Genomic DNA, 15,149 nt, shown 5'->3' on the forward strand with positions numbered 1-15,149 from the left:
CCCCTGCCAGTAGAGGGGGGCTGGAGCTACAGGTCCAGTACCAACCCCCTGCCAGTAGAGGGGGACTGGAGCTACAGGTCCAGCACCAACCCTCTGCCAGTAGAGTGGGGCTGAACCTACAGATCCAGCACCAATCCCCTGCCAGTAGAGGAGGGGGGGGGCTGGAGCTACAGGTCCAGCACCAACCCTCTGCCAGTAGCCTGGGGCTGAACCTACAGGTCCAGCACCAATCCCCTGCCAGTAGAGAGGGGGGGCTGGAGCTACAGGTCTAGCACCAACCCCCCTGCCAGTAGAGAGGGGCTGAAGCTACAGGTCCAGTACCAACCCCCTGCCAGTAGAGGGGGGGGGGGCTGGAGCTACAGGTCCAGCACCAGGAGGTGGAGCTACAGGTCCAGCATCAACCCCCCTGCCATTAGAAGAGGGGGCTGAAGCTACAGGTCCAGAAGCAACCCCCTGCCAGTAGAGGGGGGGGGGCTGAAGCTACAGGTCCAGCACCAACTCCCTGCCAGTAGAGGTTGGCTGGAGCTACAGGCCCAGCACCAACCGCCCTGCAAGTAGAGTGGGGCTGAAGCTACAGGTCCAGCACCAACCCCTCTACCAGTAGAGGGGGGCCAGAAGCTACAGGTCCAGCACCAACCCCCTGCCAGTAGAGGGGGGGGGGGCTGGAGCTACATGTCCAACACAAACCCCCTGCCAGTAGAGGGGGGCTGGAGCTACTGGTCCAACACCAACCCCCTGCCAGTGGAGGGGGGCTGGAGCTACTGGTCCAACACCAACCCCCTGCCAGTAGAGGGGGGCTGGAGCTTCAGGTCCAGCACCAACCCCCTGCCAGTAGAGGGGGGCTGGAGCTACTGGTCCAACACCAACCCCCTGCCAATATAGGGGGGCTGGATCTACAGGTCCAGCACCAATCCCCTGCCCGTAGAGAGGGGCTGGAGCAACAGGTCCAGCACCAACCCCCTGCCAGTAGAGGAAGCTGGAGCAACAGGTCCAGCACCAACCCCCTGCCAGTAGAGGTGGGCTGGAACTACAGGTTCAGCACTAAACCCCTGCCAGTAGAGGAGGGCTGGAGCAACAAGTCCAGCACCAATCCCCTGCCCGTAGAGAGGGGCTGGAGATACAGGTCCAGCACCAACCCCCTGCCAGTAGAGGAAGCTGGAGCAACAGGTCCAGCACCAACCCTCTGCCAGTAGACGGGGGCTGGTGATACAGGTCCAGCACCAACCCCCTGCCAGTAGACGGGGGCTGGTGATACAGGTCCAGCACCAACCCCTTGCCAGTAGAGGGGGGCTGGAGCTACAGGTCCAGCACCAACCCCCTGCCGGTAGTGGGGGGCAGGAGCTACTGGTCCAGCACCAACCCCCTGCCAGTAATTGGGGGCTGGAGCTACAGGTCCAGCACCAACCCCCTGCCAGTAGAGGGGAGCTGGAGTTACAGGTCCAGCACCAACCCCCTGCCAGTAGAATGGGCTGGAGATACTGGTCCAGTACCAACCCCCTGCCAGTAGAGGGGGACTGGAGCTACAGGTCCAGCACCAACCCTCTGCCAATAGAGGGGTGCTGGAGCTACAGGTCTAGCACCAACCCCCTGCCAGTAGAGGGGGGCTGGAGCTACAGGTCCAGTACCAACCCCCTGCCAGTAGAGGGGGACTGGAGCTACAGGTCCAGCACCAACCCTCTGCCAGTAGAGTGGGGCTGAACCTACAGATCCAGCACCAATCCCCTGCCAGTAGAGGAGGGGGGGGGCTGGAGCTACAGGTCCAGCACCAACCCTCTGCCAGTAGCGTGGGGCTGACCCTACAGGTCCAGCACCAATCCCCTGCCAGTAGAGAGGGGGGGCTGGAGCTACAGGTCTAGCACCAACCCCCCTGCCAGTAGAGAGGAGCTGAAGCTACAGGTCCAGTACCAACCCCCTGCCAGTAGAGGGGGGGGGCTGGAGCTACAGGTCCAGCACCAGGAGGTGGAGCTACAGGTCCAGCATCAATCCCCCTGCCATTAGAAGAGGGGGCTGAAGCTACAGGTCCAGCACCAACCCCCTGCCAGTAGAGGGGGGGGCTGGAGCTACAGGTCCAGCACCAACCCCCTGCCAGTAGAGGGGGCTGGAGCTACAGGTCCAGCACCAACCCCCTGCCAGTAGAGGGGGCTGGAGGTACAGGTCCAGCACCAACACCCTGCCAGTAGCTACTGGTCCACCACCAACCCCCTGCCAGTAGACGTGGGCAGGAGCTACAGGTCCAGCACCAACCCCCTGCCAGTAGAGGTGGGCTGGAGCTACAGGTCCAGCACCAACCCCCCTGCCAGTAGAGTGGTGGGGCTGGAGCTATAGGTCCAGCACCAACCCCCCTGCCAGTAGAGGGGGGCTAGAGCTACAGGTCCAGCACCAACCCCCCTGCCAGTAGAAGGGAGATGGAGCTACAGGTCCAGCACCAACCCCTGCTAGTAGAGGGGGGCTGGAGCTACCGGTCCAGCACCAGGGGGGTGGAGCTACAGGTCCAGAAGCCCCTCTGCCAGTAGAGGGGGGGGGGCTGAAGCTACAGGTCCAGAAGCAACCCCCTGCTAGTAGAGGGGGGGGGTGGGGCTGGAGCTATATGTCAAGCACCAACCCCCTGCCAGTAGAGGGGGGCTGGAGCTACAGGTCCAGCACCAACCTTCTGCCAGTAGACAGGGGGGGCTGGAGCTACAGGTCCAGCACCAACCCCCTGCCAGTAGAGGGGGGGGGGGGCTGGAGCTACAGATCCAGCACCAACCTTTTGCCAGTAGAGGGGGGGGCTGGAGCTACAGGTCCAGCACCAACCCCCTGCCAATAGAGGGGGGCTGGAGCTACAGGTCCAGCACCAACATCCTGCCAGTAGAGGGGGGCTGGAGCTACAGGTCCAGCACCAACCTTCTGCCAGTAGAGGGGGGGGGGGGCTGGAGCTACAGGTCTAGCACCAACCCCCGGCCAGTAGAGGAAAGCTGGAGCTACAGGTCCAGCACCAACCCCCTGCCAGTAGAGGGGGGCAGGAGCTACAGGTCCAGCACCAACCCCCTGCCAGTAGAGGGGGGGGGGGCTGGAGCTACAGTCCAGCACCAACTCACTGCCAGTAGAGGGAGGCTAGAGCTACAGGTCCAGCACCAACCCCTGCCAGTAGAGGGGGCTGGAGCTAATGGTCCAACTCCAACCCCCTGCCAGTAGAGGGGGGCTGGAGCTTCAGGTCCAGCACCAACCCCCTGCCAGTAGAGGGGGGCTGGAGCTACTGGTCCAACACCAACCCCCTGCCAATACAGGGGGGCTGGATCTACAGGTCCAGCACCAACCCCCCCTGCTAGTAGAGAGGAGGCTGGAGCTAACAGGTCCAGCACCAACCCTCTGCAAGTAGAGGTGGGCTGGAGCTACATGTCCAGCACCAACCCCCCCTGCTAGTAGAGAGGAGGCTGGAGCTACAGGTTCAGCACCAACCCTCTGCAAGTAGAGGTGGGCTGGAGCTACAGGTCCAGAACCAACCCCCTGCCAGTAGAGGTGGGCTGGAACTACAGGTTCAGCACTAAACCCCTGCCAGTAAAGGAGGGCTGGAGCAACAAGTCCAGCACCAATCCCCTGCCCGTAGAGAGGGGCTGGAGAAACAGGTCCAGCACCAACCCCCTGCCAGTAGAAAGGGGGGGGGGCTGGAGTTACATGTCCAGCACCAACCCCCTGCCAGTAGAGGAGGCTGGAGCAACAGGTCCAGCACCAACCCTCTGCTAGTAGATGGGGGTTGGTGATACAGGTCCAGCACGAACCCCCTGCCAGTAGACGGGGTCTGGTGATACAGGTCCAGCACCAACCCCCTGCCGGTAGTGGGGGGCAGGAGCTACTGGTCCAGCTCCAACCCCCCTGCCAGTAATTGGGGGCTGGAGCTACAGGTCCAGCACCAACCCCCTGCCAGTAGAGGGGTGCTGGAGTTACAGGTCCAGCACCAACCCCCTGCCAGTAGAATGGGCTGGAGATACTGGTCCAGTACCAACCCCCTGCCAATAGAGGGGTGCTGGAGCTACAGGTCTAGCACCAAACCCCTGCCAGTAGAGGGGGGCTGGAGCTACAGGTCCAGTACCAACCCCCTGCCAGTAGAGGGGGGCTGGAGCTATAGGTCCAGCACCAACCCTCTGCCAGTAGAGTGGGGCTGAACCTACAGATCCAGCACCAATCCCCTGCCAGTAGAGGGGGGGGGGGGCTGGAGCTACAGGTCCAGCACCATCCCTCTGCCAGTAGCGTGGGGCTGAACCTACAGGTCCAGCACCAATCCCCTGCTAGTAGAGGGGGGGGGCTGGAGCTACAGGTCTAGCACCAACCCCCCTGCCAGTAGAGAGGGGCTGAAGCTACAGGTCCAGTACCAACCCCCTGCCAGTAGAGGGGGGGGGGGCTGGAGCTACAGGTCCAGCACCAGGGGGTGGAGCTACAGGTCCAGCATCAACCCCCTTGCCAGTAGAAGAGGGGGCTGAAGCTACAGGTCCAGAAGCAACCCCCTGCCAGTAGAGGGGGGGGGGGCTGGAGCTATATGTCAAGCACCAACCCCCTGCCAGTAGAGGGGGGCTGAAGCTACAGGTCCAGCACCAACTCCCTGCTAGTAGAGGATGGCTGGAGCTACAGGTCCAGCACCAACCCCCCTGCAAGTAGAGTGGGGCTGAAGCTACAGGTCCAGCACCAACCCCTCTACCAGAAGAGGGGGGCCAGGACCTACAGGTCCAGCACTAACCCCCTGCCAGTAGAGGGGGGGGGCTGGAGCTACATGTCCAACACCAACCCCCTGCCAGTAGAGGAGGGCTGGAGCTACTGGTCCAACACCAACCCCCTGCCAGTGGAGGGGGGCTGGAGCTACTGGTCCAACACCAACCCCCTGCCAGCAGAGGGGGGATGGAGCTTCAGGTCCAGCACCAACCCCCTGCCAGTAGAGGGGGGCTGGAGCTACTGGTTCAACACCAACCCCCTGCCAATAGAGGGGAGCTGGATCTACAGGTCCAGCACCAACCCCCCTGCCAGTAAAGAGGCTGGAGCTACAGGTCCAGCACCAACACCCCTGCCAGTAGAGAGGGGCCAGGAGCTACAGGTCCAGAACCAACCCCCTGCCAGTAGAGGTGGGCTGGAACTACAGGTTCAGCACTGAACCCCTGCCAGTAGAGGAGGGCTGGAGCAACAAGTCCAGCACCAACCCCCTGCCCGTAGAGAGGGGCTGGAGATACAGCTCCAGTACCAACCCCCTGCCAGTAGAAGGGGGGGGGGCTGGAGTTACATGTCCAGCACTAACCCCCTGCCAGTAGAGGAGGTTGGAGCAACAGGTCCAGCACCAACCCCCTGCCAGTAGATGGGGGCTGGAGCTACAGGTCCAGGACAAACCCTCTGCCAGTAGAGGGGGGCTGGAGCTACAGGTCCAGCACCAACCCCCTGCCAGTAGAGGGGGGCTGGAGCTACAGGTCCAGCACCAACTCCCTGCCAGTAGAAGGGGGGCTGGAGCTACAGGTCCAGCACCAACCCCTGCCAGTAGAAGGGGGGCTGGAGCTACAGGTCCAGCACCAACCCCTTGCCAGTAGAGGGGGGGCTGGAAGTACAGGTCCAGCACCAACCCCCTGCCAATAGAAGGGGGCTGGAGTTACAGGTCCAGCACCAACCCTCTGCCAGTAGAGGGGGGCTAGAGCTACAGGTTCAGCACTAACCCCCTGCCAGTAGAGGGGGGCAGGAGCTACTGGTGAAGCAACCACCCCCCTGCCAGTAGAAGGGGGCTGGAGCTACAGGTCCAGCACCAACCCCCTGCCAGTAGAGGGAGGCTGAAGCTACAGTTCCAATACCAACCCCCCTGCCAGTAGAGGGGGGCTGGAGATACAGGTCTAGGACTAACCCCGTGCCAGTAGAGGGGGGCTGGAGATACAGGTCTAGGACTAACCCCGTGCCAGTAGAGGGGGGCTGGAGCTAGAGGTCCAGCACCAACCCCATGCCAGTAGAGGGGGGCAGGAGCTACAGGTCCAGGACAAACCCCCTGCCAGTAGAGGGGGGCTGGAGCTACAGGTCTAAAACCAACCCCCTGCCAGTAGAGGGGGGGGGCTGGAGGTACTGGTCCAGCACCAACCCCCTGCCAGTAGAGGGGGGGGGGCTGGAGCTACAGGTCCAAAACCAACCCCCTGCCAGTAGATGTGGGCTGGAGCTACAGGTCCAGCACTAACCACCCTGCCAGTAAAGGGTGGGCTGAAGCTACTGGTCCTACACCAACCCCCTGCCAGTAGAGAGGAGGCTGGAGCTACAGGTCCAGCACCAACCCCCTGTCAGTAGAGAGGAGGCTGGAGCTACAGGTCCAGCACCAACCCCCTGCTAGTAGAGGGGGGCTGGAGCTACAGGTCCAGCACCAACACCCTGCCAGTAGAGGGGGGCTGGAGCTACAGGTCCAGCACCAACACCCCTGCCAGTAGAGGGGGGGCTGGAGCTACAGGTCCAGCACCAACCCCATGCCAGTAGAGGTGGGCTGGAGCTTCAGGCCCAGAACCACACCCCTGGCAGTAGAGACGGAAAGGGGGGGGGGTCTGGAGCTACTGGTCCAGCACGAACCCCACTGCCAGTAGAGGTGGGCTGGAGCTACAGGTCCAGCACCAATCCCCTGCCAGTAGAGGGGGGCTGGAGCTACAGGTCCAGCACCAAACCGCTGCCAGTAGAGGGGGGGGATGGAGCTACAGGTCCAGCACCAACCCCCCTGCCAGTAGAGTGGTGGGGCTGGAGCTACAGGTCCAGCACTAACCCCCCTGCCAGTAGAAGGGAGATGGAGCTACAGGTCCAGCACCAACCCCCCTGCAAGTAGAGTGGGGCTGAAGCTACAGGTCCAGCACCAACCCCTCTACCAGTAGAGGGGGGCCAGGAGCTACAGGTCCAGCACCAACCCCTCTACCAGTAGAGGAGGGCTGGAGCAACAAGTCCAGCACCAACCCCCTGCCTGTAGAGAGGGGCTGGAGCAACAGGTCCAGCACCAACCCCCTGCCAGTAGATGGGAGCTGGAGCTACAGATCCAGGACAAACCCTCTGCCAGTAGAGGGGGGCTGGAGCTACAGGTCCAGCACCAATCCCCTGCCAGTAGAGGGGGGGCTGGAGCTACAGGTCCAGCACCAACTCCCTGCCGTTAGAGGGGGGCAGGAGCTATAGGTCCAGAACCAACCCCCTGCCAGTAGAGAGGGTCTGGAGCTACAGGTCCAGCACCAACCCCCTGCCAGTAGAGGGGGCTGGAGCTACTGGTCCAGCACCAACCCCCTGACAGTAGAGGGGGGCTGGAGCTACAGTTCCAATACCAACCCCCTGCCAGTTGAGGGGGCTGGAGATACAGGTCTAGGACTAACCCCCTGCCAGTAGAGGGGGGCTGGAGCTACAGGTCCAGCACCAACCCCCCTGCCAGTAGAGGTGGGCTGGAGCTACAGGTCCAGGACAAACCCTCTGCCAGTAGAGGGGGGCTGGAGGTACAGGTCCAGCACCAACACCCTGCCAGTAGCTACTGGTCCACCACCAACCCCCTGCCAGTAGAGGTGGGCTGGAGCTACAGGTCCAGCACCAACCCCCTGCCAGTAGAGGTGGGCTGGAGCTACAGGTCCAGCACCAATCCCCTGCCAGTAGAGGGGGTGGGGCTGGAGCTACAGGTCCAGCACCAACCCCCCTGCCAGTAGCGTGGTGGGGCTGGAGCTATAGGTCCAGCACCAACCCCCCTGCCAGTAGAGGGGGGCTGGAGCTACAGGTCCAGCACCAACCCCCCTGCCAGTAGAAGGGAGATGGAGCTACAGTTCCAGCACCAACCCCTGCTAGAAGAGGGGGGGCTGGAGCTACAGGTGCAGCACCAGGGGGGTGGAGCTTCAGGTCCAGCATCAACCCCTCTGCCAGTAGAGGGGGGGGCTGAAGCTACAGGTCCAGAAGCAAACCCCTGCTAGTAGAGGGGGGGGGGGGGGTGGGGCTGGAGCTATATGTCAAGCACCAACCCCCTGCCAGTAGAGAGGGGCTGAAGCTACAGGTCCAGCACCAACTCCCTGCCAGTAGAGGGGGGCTGGAGCTACAGGTCCAGCACCAACCTTCTGCCAGTAGACAGGGGGGGCTGGAGCTACAGGTCCAGCACCAACCCCCTGCCAGTAGAGGGGGGCTGGAGCTACAGTTCCAGCACCAACCCTCTGCCAGTAGAGGTGGGCGGGAGCTACAGGTCCAGCACCAACATCCTGCCAGTAGAGGGGGTCTGAAGCTACAGGTCCAGCACCAACCTTCTGCCAGTAGAGGGGGGGGGGGGCTGGAGCTACAGGTCCAGCACCAACCCCCTGCCAGTAGAGGAAAGCTGGAGCTACAGTTCCAGCACCAACCCTCTGCTAGTAGAGGGGGGCTGGAGCTACATGTCCAGCACCAACCCCCTGCCAGTAGAGGAAAGCTGGAGCTACAGTTCCAGCACCAACCCTCTGCTAGTAGAGGGGGGCCGAAGCTACAGGTCCAGCACCAACCCCCTGCCAGTAGAGGAAAGCTGGAGCTACAGTTCCAGCACCAACCCTCTGCTAGTAGAGGGGGGCTGAAGCTACAGGTCCAGCACCAACCCCCTGCCAGTAGAATGGGCTGGAGATACTGGTCCAGTACCAACCCCCTGCCAATAGAGGGGTGCTGGAGCTACAGGTCTAGCACCAACCCCCTGCCAGTAGAGGGGGGCTGGAGCTACAGGTCCAGTACCAACCCCCTGCCAGTAGAGGGGGGCTGGAGCTACAGGTCCAGCACCAACCCTCTGCCAGTAGAGTGGGGCTGAACCTACAGATCCAGCACCAATCCCCTGCCAGTAGAGGGGGGGGGCTGGAGCTACAGGTCCAGCACCAACCCTCTGCCAGTAGCGTGGGGCTGAAGCCACAGGTCCAGCACCAATCCCCTGCCAGTAGAGGGGGGGGGCTGGAGCTACAGGTCTAGCACCAACCCCCCTGCCAGTAGAGAGGGGCTGAAGCTACAGGTCCAGTACCAACCCCCAGCCAGTAGAGGGGGGCTGGATCTACAGGTCCAGCACCAACCCCCCTGCCAGTAGAGGGGGGCTGGAGCTACAGGTCCAGCACCAACATCCTGCCAGCAGAGGGGGGCTGAAGCTACAGGTCCAGCACCAACCTTCTGCCAGTAGAGGGGGGGGGGGCTGGAGCTACGGGTCCAGGACCATCCCCCTGCCAGTAGAGGAAAGCTGGAGCTACAGTTCCAACACCAACCCTCTGCCAGTAGAGGGGGGCTGGAGCTACAGGTCCAGCACCAACCCCCTGCCAGTAGAGGGGGGCTGGAGCTACATGTCCATCACCAAACCCCTTGCCAGTAGAGGGGGGGTGGCTGGAGCAACAAGTCCAGCACCAACCTCCTGCCAGTAGAGTGGGGCTGAACCTACAGGTCCAGCACCAATCCCCTGCCAGTAGAGGGGGGGGGGGCTGGAGCTACAGGTCTAGCACCAACCCCCCTGCCAGTAGAGAGGGGCTGAAGCTACAGGTCCAGTACCAACCCCCTGCCAGTAGAGGGGGGCTGGATCTACAGGTCCAGCACCAACCCCCCTGACAGTAGAGAGGAGGCTGGAGCTATAGGTCCTGCACCAACCCCCTGCCAGTAGAGGGAGGCTGGAGCTACAGGTCCAGCACAAACCCTTTGCCAGTAGAGGGGGGGGGCTGGAGCTACAGGTCCAGCACTAACCCCCTGCCAGTAGAGGAAAGCTGGAGCTACAGTTCCAGCACCAACCCTCTGCTAGTAGAGGGGGGCTGGAGCTACATGTCCAGCACCAACCCCCTGCCAGTAGAGGAAAGCTGGAGCTACAGTTCCAGCACCAACCCTCTGCTAGTAGAGGGGGGCCGAAGCTACAGGTCCAGCACCAACCCCCTGCCAGTAGAGGAAAGCTGGAGCTACAGTTCCAGCACCAACCCTCTGCTAGTAGAGGGTGGCTGAAGCTACATGTCCAGCACCAACCCCCTGCCAGTAGAATGGGCTGGAGATACTGGTCCAGTACCAACCCCCTGCCAATAAAGGGGTGCTGGAGCTACAGGTCTAGCACCAACCCCCTGCCAGTAGAGGGGGGCTGGAGCTACAGGTCCAGTACCAACCCCCTGCCAGTAGAGGGGGGCTGGAGCTACAGGTCCAGCACCAACCCTCTGCCAGTAGAGTGGGGCTGAACCTACAGATCCAGCACCAATCCCCTGCCAGTAGAGGGGGGGGGGGCTGGAGCTACAGGTCCAGCACCAACCCTCTGCCAGTAGCGTGGGGCTGAACCTACAGGTCCAGCACCAATCCCCTGCCAGTAGAGGGGGGGGGCTGGAGCTACAGGTCTAGCACCAACCCCCCTGCCAGTAGAGAGGGGCTGAAGCTACAGGTCCAGTACCAACCCCCTGCCAGTAGAGGGGGGCTGGATCTACAGGTCCAGCACCAACCCCCCTGCCAGTAGAGGGGGGCTGGAGCTACAGGTCCAGCACCAACATCCTGCCAGCAGAGGGGGGCTGAAGCTACAGGTCCAGCACCAACCTTCTGCCAGTAGAGGGGGGGGGCTGGAGCTACAGGTCCAGCACCATCCCCCTGCCAGTAGAGGAAAGCTTGAGCTACAGTTCCAGCACCAACCCTCTGCCAGTAGAGGGGGGCTGGAGCTACAGGTCCAGCACCAACCCCCTGCCAGTAGAGGGGGGCTGGAGCTACATGTCCATCACCAAACCACCTGCCAGTAGAGGGAGGGTGGCTGGAGCAACAAGTCCAGCACCAACCTCCTGCCAGTAGAGTGGGGCTGAACCTACAGGTCCAGCACCAATCCCCTGCCAGTAGAGGGGGGGGGAGGGCTGGAGCTACAGGTCTAGCACCAACCCCCCTGCCAGTAGAGAGGGGCTGAAGCTACAGGTCCAGTACCAACCCCCTGCCAGTAGAGGGGGGCTGGATCTACAGGTCCAGCACCAACCCCCCTGCCAGTAGAGAGGAGGCTGGAGCTATAGGTCCTGCACCAACCCCCTGCCAGTAGAGGGAGGCTGGAGCTACAGGTCCAGCACAAACCCTCTGCCAGTAGAGGGGGGGGGGGGCTGGAGCTACAGGTCCAGCACCAACCCCCTGCCAGTAGAGGAAAGCTGGAGCTACAGTTCCAGCACCAACCCTCTGCTAGTAGAGGGGGGCTGGAGCTACATGTCCAGCACCAACCCCCTGCCAGTAGAGGAAAGCTGGAGCTACAGTTCCAGCACCAACCCTCTGCTAGTAGAGGGGGGCCGAAGCTACAGGTCCAGCACCAACCCCCTGCCAGTAGAGGAAAGCTGGAGCTACATTTCCAGCACCAACCCTCTGCTAGTAGAGGGGGGCTGAAGCTACAGGTCCAGCACCAACCCCCTGCCAGTAGAATGGGCTGGAGATACTGGTCCAGTACCAACCCCCTGCCAATAGAGGGGTGCTGGAGCTACAGGTCTAGCAACAACCCCCTGCCAGTAGAGGGGGGCTGGAGCTACAGGTCCAGTACCAACCCCCTGCCAGTAGAGGGGGGCTGGAGCTACAGGTCCAGCACCAACCCTCTGCCAGTAGAGTGGGGCTGAACCTACAGATCCAGCACCAATCCCCTGCCAATAGAGGGGGGGGGGGCTGGATCTACAGGTCCAGCACCAACCCTCTGCCAGTAGCGTGGGGCTGAACCTACAGGTCCAGCACCAATCCCCTGCCAGTAGAGGGGGGGGGCTGGAGCTACAGGTCTAGCACCAACCCCCCTGCCAGTAGAGAGGGGCTGAAGCTACAGGTCCAGTACCAACCTCCTGCCAGTAGAGGGGGGCTGGATCTACAGGTCCAGCACCAACCCCCCTGCCAGTAGAGGGGGGCTGGAGCTACAGGTCCAGCACCAACATCCTGCCAGCAGAGGGGGGCTGAAGCTACAGGTCCAGCACCAACCTTCTGCCAGTAGAGGGGGGGGGGCTGGAGCTACAGGTCCAGCACCATCCCCCTGCCAGTAGAGGAAAGCTGGAGCTACAGTTCCAGCACCAACCCTCTGCCAGTAGAGGGGGGCTGGAGCTACAGGTCCAGCACCAACCCCCTGCCAGTAGAGGGGGGCTGGAGCTACATGTCCATCACCAAACCCCCTGCCAGTAGAGGGGGGGTGGCTGGAGCAACAAGTCCAGCACCTACCCCCTGCCAGTAGAGTGGGGCTGAACCTACAGGTCCAGCACCAATCCCCTGCCAGTAGAGGGGGGGGGCTGGAGCTACAGGTCTAGCACCAACCCCCCTGCCAGTAGAGAGGGACTGAAGCTACAGGTCCAGTACCAACCCCCTGCCAGTAGAGGGGGGCTGGATCTACAGGTCCAGCACCAACCCCCCTGCCAGTAGAGAGGAGGCTGGAGCTATAGGTCCTGCACCAACCCCCTGCCAGTAGAGGGAGGCTGGAGCTACAGGTCCAGCACAAACCCTCTGCCAGTAGAGAGGGTCTGGAGCTACAGGTCCAGCACCAACCCCTGCTAGTAGAGGGGGGCTGGAGCTACAGGTCCAGCACTAACTTCCTGGCAGTAGAGGAGGGCTGGAGCTACAGGTCCACACCAACCCCCTGCCAGTAGAGGGGGGCTGGAGCTACAGGTCTAACACCAAACCCCTGCCAGTAGAGGGGGGCTGGAGCTACATGTCCAGCACCAACACTCCTGCCAGTAGAGAGGGGCCAGGAGCTACAGGTCCAGCACCAACCCTCTGCCAGTAGAGGTGGGCTGGAGCTACAGGTCCAGAACCAACCCCCTGCCAGTAGAGGTAGGCTGGATCTACAGGTCCAGCACCAACCCCCCTGCCAGTAGAGAGGAGGCTGGAGCTACAGGTCCAGCACCAACACTCCTGTCAGTAGAGAGGGGCCTGGAGCTACAGGTCCAGCACCAACCCTCTGCCAGTAGAGGTGGGCTGGAGCTACAGGTCCAGAACCAACCCCCTGCCAGTAGAGGTGGGCTGGAACTACAGGTTCAGCACTAAACCCCTGCCAGTAGAGGAGGGCTGGAGCAACAAATCCAGCACCAATCCCCTGCCCGTAGAGAGGGGCTGGAGCAACAGGTCCAGCACCAACCCCATGCCAGTAGAGAGGGGCTGGAGATACAGCTCCAGTACTAACCCCCTGCCAGTAGAAGGGGGGGGGCTGGAGTTACATGTCCAGAACCAACCCCCTGCCAGTAGACGGGGGCTGGTGATACAGGTCCAGCACCAACCCCTTGCCAGTAGAGGGGGGGGGCTGGAGCTACAGGTCCAGCACCAACCCCCTGCCGGTAGTGGGGGGCTGGAACTACTGGTCCAGCACCAACCCCCTGCCTGTAGAGGGGACCTGGAGTTACAGGTCCAGCACCAACCCCCTGCCAGTAGAATGGGCTGGAGATACTGGTCCAGTACCAACCCCCTGCCAACAGAGGGGTGCTGGAGCTACAGGTCTAGCACCAACCCCCTGCCAGTAGAGGAAAGCTGGAGCTACAAGTCCCGTACCAACCCCCTGCCAGTAGAGGGGGGCTGGAGCTACAGGTCCAGCACCAATCCCCTGCCAGTAGAGGGGGGGGGGCTGGAGCTACAGGTCTACCACCAACCCCCCTGCCAGTAGAGAGGGGCTGAAGCTACAGGTCCAGTACCAACCCCCTGCCAGTTGAGGGAGGCTGGATCTACAGGTCCAGCACCAACCCCCCTGCCAGTACAGAGGAGGCTGGAGCTATATATCCTGCACCAACCCCCTGCCAGTAGAGGGAGGCTGGAGCTACAGGTCCAGCACAAACCCTCTGCCAGTAGAGAGGGTCTGGAGCTACAGGTCCAGCACCAACCCCTGCTAGTAGAGGGGGGCTGGAGCTACAGGTCCAGCACCAACTTCCTGGCAGTAGAGGAGGGCTGGAGCTACAGGTCCACACCAAACCCCTGCCAGTAGAGGGGGGCTGGAGCTACAGGTCCAGCACCAAACCCCTGCCAGTAGAGACGGGGGGGGGGGGGGGGGGGCTAGAGCTACAGGTCCAGCACCATCCCCCTGCCAGTAGAGGTTTGCTTGAGCTACAAGTCCAGAACAACACCCTGCCAGTAGAGGGGGTCTGGAGCTATAGGTCCAGAACCCACACTCTGTCAGTAGAGGGGGGCTGGAGCTACTGGTCCAGCACTATCGCCCCTGCCAGTAGAGGGGGGGGGGGCGGGAGCTACAGGTCCAGCACCAACCCTCTGCCAGTAGAGTGGGGCTGAACCTACAGATCCAGCACCAATCCCCTGCCAGTAGAGGGGGGGGGGCTGGATCTACAGGTCCAGCACCAACCCTCTGCCAGTAGCGTGGGGCTGAACCTACAGGTCCAGCACCAATCCCCTGCCAGTAGAGGGGGGGGGGCTGGAGCTACAGGTCTAGCACCAACCCCCCTGCCAGTAGAGAGGGGCTGAAGCTACAGGTCCAGTACCAACCCCCTGCCAGTAGAGGGGGGCTGGATCTACAGGTCCAGCACCAACCCCCCTGCCAGTAGAGGGGGGCTGGAGCTACAGGTCCAGCACCAACATCCTGCCAGCAGAGGGGGGCTGAAGCTACAGGTCCAGCACCAACCTTCTGCCAGTAGAGGGGGGGGGGCTGGAGCTACAGGTCCAGCACCATCCCCCTGCCAGTAGAGGAAAGCTGGAGCTACAGTTCCAGCACCAACCCTCTGCCAGTAGAGGGGGGCTGGAGCTACAGGTCCAGCACCAACCCCCTGCCAGTAGAGGGGGGCTGGAGCTACATGTCCATCACCAAACCCCCTGCCAGTAAAGGGGGGGTGGCTGGAGCAACAAGTCTAGCACCAACCCCCTGCCAGTAGAGTGGGGCTGAACCTACAGGTCCAGCACCAATCCCCTGCCAGTAGTGGGGGGGGGGGGGCTGGAGCTACAGGTCTAGCACCAACCCCCCTGCCAGTAGAGAGGGGCTGAAGCTACAGGTCCAGTACCAACCCCCTGCCAGTAGAGGGGGGCTGGATCTACAGGTCCAGCACCAACCCACCTGCCAGTAGAGAGGAGGCTGGAGCTATAGGTCCTGCACCAACCCCCTGCCAGTAGAGGGAGGCTGGAGCTACAGGTCCAGCACAAACCCTCTGCCAGTAGAGAGGGTCTGGAGCTACAGGTCCAGCACCAACCCCTGCTAGTAGAGGGGGGCTGGAGCTACAGGTCCAGCACCAACTTCCTGGCAGTAGAGGAGGGCTGGAGCTACAGGTCCACACCAACCCCCAGCCAGTAGAGGGGGG

This window comes from Procambarus clarkii, chromosome 15 (assembly GCF_040958095.1).
Source record: "Procambarus clarkii isolate CNS0578487 chromosome 15, FALCON_Pclarkii_2.0, whole genome shotgun sequence".
NCBI classification, from domain to species: Eukaryota; Metazoa; Arthropoda; class Malacostraca; order Decapoda; family Cambaridae; genus Procambarus; species Procambarus clarkii.